This window comes from Pocillopora verrucosa, chromosome 10, assembly GCF_036669915.1.
Source record: "Pocillopora verrucosa isolate sample1 chromosome 10, ASM3666991v2, whole genome shotgun sequence".
NCBI classification, from domain to species: Eukaryota; Metazoa; Cnidaria; class Anthozoa; order Scleractinia; family Pocilloporidae; genus Pocillopora; species Pocillopora verrucosa.
Window position 1 is genome coordinate 17092098 of NC_089321.1, and position 4722 is coordinate 17096819.

A 4722-nucleotide genomic window follows, 5' to 3' on the forward strand; every position below is an offset into this window, starting at 1 on the left:
CAAACAAAATACAGCAATTACATAAGTATGTTTTGTCTCTATACATCAAAATAAAAAGGAAAACACTGAGTAGAAAATATTTCACCTAATGCCATCGATCAATTCTATCAGTTTGCTCTTAGGAACCGAGGTACTGCTCAAAATGGTGTGTACACGCCCATTCATGGGATCGAAGTAATATCTGGTTTTCTGCTTTCGATCCAGAACCTTTAAAACAAAAGCAAGAGAGTGCTTAAAGATTTATTTATAATGCAAAGTCCAGTTGAGAGGTTCTTGATTAAAGTGCGTTATTCAAAAAGATTAATATCTTAAGGTCCTAACCAGAAGTGTTCAGTGATTTCCAGACTTGTTCATGGGTATAAATATTTTAGAAATCTGGGTAAAGTTCTCTCCTGACCAAAGCAAGCGAGTGCTGGAATGTCGCTTACCATTTCAGCCATAGTTGTGTCAGCCACAAAAATATCACGGTGGATTAAGGTCAGGCGCCACAGAACTTCTTCCACAACCTTTGAAAAAATGAAAATGGAGAGCATTTCATGGAGGAAAGTTGTATGGAGAGGACACTCAATGTTAATAAAAATACAAGCACCTTGTCTACAAGCCAACCAGGCTGAAACCCCGCTACTGTCCTGTTAAACTTTATATTTCTTTTCGCAACCTCTGGATGGATCAACGTCCATGCATCAGAAACGGTGAGCTTGGCAGGTCCGTCGTGGAACATGTCTGTCATCTTCAGGCCCATTTTACTAGCGCGTAACAGTCTTGCGGTGGGTTTACCTTTCAGCTGTTTCACTGGCAGCTTAGCGCTTCCGTTCCTAATAACAGAAAAATTCCAACGCGAATTAACGTTTAAACTAACCGTATTTATCAGAGAACTTATGGCCTAACCTTAACCTTTCAAGATCTAAACAGGTACTGTTTGCCTCATCATCCTGCGAAACAGTCTTCTGCTCTCCGTCACCACTCGCAGTTAAGTCTACAACGAAAAAGTTGGTCGCCTGAAAAAAAATTGTATTGGTTCATTAGAAAACAGTCATTGATAGAGAGTGAAAAACTAGGCTTCCGTAACTTGATGGCCGGATAAAAGCAAGCCTAGCATGAATTTTAGGGCGTAATACAGATGCGAGTATAAAACTCAATTATGTTTTCGATAAGCTGTTGAAACAGTCGTCTGCAGTTTCCCAGTAGATACAAGAAAAATGTTTGACATTTCACAAACATCGAAATCAAACAATCTCAATCTGATCTTCCTTTCTCGACTCACTTTATGATTAAACATACAGCTAACCTTCCTCTTAGCAGCAGCATCAACATCGTCATTGCTGTCTTCTTCAATGAAATTCAAATCAGCCTTCAGAGTCTTCTTTTTCCAGCGCCGTCTAAGGGGAAATTTCTTGTGAAATACTAGATGGTATTCCGTTGACGTGATCTTTAACTTCTCCTTGACTGGGCTTATTCTGAAAGGAATACCATGCGTTGAAGAACAGCTCTTATGTAGCATTAGCTGAATATTTTTCAGTTGTTTTAAAGCTGTTGACATCGTGGTTTCATCATCTACCAAATACGTGGTATTCTTGAAGGTATCGATCTTATCAAGAAACCATTTTCTCAATTTTTCAACTGTAGAAGTCGTAGTGGTGCCATTGGGACTATTATTGGGTAACTCAATATCTGACTTCTCCAAATATTCTGCTTCTGCTTGTTCGCAGTCCATCGATTCATCGCCAGAGGCGTTGGCTAACCTTGGACGGCCGTCGGAGGATGATGATGATTTAGCTGTACCTTGAGAAATGCCACAATTCTGTGCATTACTGTCATGCTTATTACTAATCAAATGATCCAGATCAAGAGAGATGAATACACTGCTCCTGTACTAATGGGGTAGAGATTCAAATCGCCACAGAGAGTGGCGGGCAAACACTGCAAAGAAATGTTTGCAAGGGTATTTACTTTTTTGCCAGGAAGCACAAGTGGAACTAGGATAGGAAAAATCCCCTAGCTCCTTTTTGTTTACGTTGGCTACGCTTTTCACGCTGAACTTTCTGAAAGTTAACGGGTGAGATGTCGGCTTCAGTGAATTCACCAGCAGCAAATCTACTGTCCAAACCGTGTTTAACAAACTGTGGTGGTCGGTTGTGAAGATAAGTCGGTATCCTAGAATTATATCTTCCATATTCATCGCTGAACTTGAGGTTCTTTACCAAATATCTTCCGTGAGAGTCGGGAATGAACGATTCTACCAGTATTGCTGCAATGCCATAAACCGATTTGCCAACTGATCTCGGAAGATATTCGTACTTAAACAGCTTGTATTGCGCCTCAGTGCCGTTATTGGTGTTAACTATGTTTGTCTCCTGCTGCTTTCGAAAAGCCTGTGCCCAACGAACTTTGCATGATAGCCCCGTGTTGTTTATATAGTTCTCAACATTTGGTTTGTCTTTGTAAAGCCGGGATTCTCTCAAGGCGCTCACTTGCTTTTCGAATTTGTCTACTGTGTTAGCATAGGTGATGCTCTTCATATGCTCTAAAAATATCTCCTGCTCAGCAGACGAAAGGCCATTCTTCTTTGACTTGGACCAGCGGTGCATTGCTTGTAATCTATGGAAATAAAAAATGTACACCAAACTTTTGGGGAATTGTTGTTCGAGGGCAGCGATTTCTGCATTGGAATAATCCACCATGAGGTAGGCCGGATTCCACGCTGGGTTCCATCCCTTGATTATGGCAAGTGCTTCACTTATAGAGGCTTGATCTTCGGACTGGCACATGAATTCAGCCACAACCTCATGTCCGACGTTGGTATGTACACAAACGAAAAAAAGTGGAATTGTGCACCTTGTCGTTTTGTAAGTGGCGTCCATCAGGGTCGGTTCACTACCATATCATTCAAGCATTTGTTGTTGCCATGGCTCTTGATGTACAAAGAGCAAGGTTTCCTCAGCAGTTCTAGGCCTTGGTTCATCTTTTTCGTCAATGACAGCTTCTCTGGTTCGGTAAAAGAAGTTGCTTTTGGGAGACTTAGTTTGCCAATCTTCTATTTTTTCCCCCAATGCTTCTTGGTTGTCATCGCAATACTTCACTTCTGAAATCCCCTTGGCAATGTGGTTGCGCAAGTCCTGGCGACAAGGGTAGTATCGCCTATTTGTTTTCTTTGGCTTTCGCTCCTCGGGATGGCCAAAAATTGAATCTCTCGAACATATTTATCAAGAGACCTTTGCACCTCAAAAAGGTTGGTTATGTTTTACTTTACAAGGTCGTAGATTTTGTCAACTACACGTTTATCGACTTATTGTCCTATCGTGGACGAGTGGACGAGTCCCCGAAAGGGTGGTTGACATGAGATGAGCTTAACGGGATCTTTACGTGGAACCGAGTCGAAGTACGGAAACTAAACCTTAAGTTGTTCTTCGATTTGGCATTGATTTCTCTTAGAATAGCCCTCTTAGCCATCACCAAGCTATTATCTGACAGGAACTTAGTCGTGTACCTTAGCGTAGTCACTCTTGCAGGTATTACTTCCTCGGGCATCCTAATTGGTACAGAAAATTTTAATACAGGTGTTTTCCACGAGGGCAAAATGAAATTACATTCTTTTCCCAGCAGCGATATCATCTGGGATTTTCACTGACTTCACTACTATTGTCAACACCCTTCCTCCTCATATTTCTTTGGGTAAATTGCTAATGAAACATATAACTTAAAATTCCTGTCACATTTTGATCTTCGTAAACAGAAAATTAATCAGTCCATTTGAATAAGCTTTAATTCAACCTATTGACTTTCAGTTTCCGTTATCATTTCTCGATTGACCTCTTTTTTTACCTTAAATTTGAATGTTTGCTAATTCATTTACTGTAATTGTAACCAAACTTTGTAGATCCATGTATACAATGTCGAGTTTCACTACTAGAGATTGAAAAGGGATGGCCAAACAACTGTAGGGGGACATTTCCGCGGTTGTTTTCAAATACGGGAGGTGCTGTCAAATGAAATCAGATAGAGTTGTTAAGCAACCAGGGATTAGGAAGGCCGTGTACCATGCGCGTATGGCGCATAAAGCTACGAAATGGCCCATTATAAAAATACTTACCGGGCCTGTGATGCGCCCTGACCGCACAAAGCTAGTGAAATATAAACTATTTTGTGAAAAGGATTTTAATTTGTAAAAGTTTCACTTTGGTGAGACATAAACAAGCGAAAAACTACGGTGCCTTCGCTTGTTTGATCACGTTCGCTTCATTATTGTTCCCAGATCCTGAACTCGGACTTTGCATGCAAACGAGGCTATTGCTCGGAGTTCCATGTGCTTTCGTTTTCGAGCAGAGTTCGAGCGTTTTCGTCGCTTTGAATGTATTTGCATCGATTAGCCTCATGCCTCCGAAAAAAAACTTGAGATTGGACAGCTCGCAGAGAACGTTGTCTACATTTTTCAACACAACAGCGGAGCAGAATCGTGATACTGTGAGCGAAAACGACCGTGAAACGGACGAAACAGATGGTTCATGTATAGGTATAGACTGTAATACACAAGCAATAAACCTTTGTTAAAATTTTTACTGGCCCATTTATTTACCCTAATGGCCCAAACGTTTTATAAATGGCCCATAACTTTCCAATGATAGGGGCCATAGGCTCATTTGCCTGTTAAACCTTCCTAATCCCTGAGCAACATGCCTTATTTCCGGTTTAAGTTCAAAGGTGGCAATAAGAGCAAGACCTTTG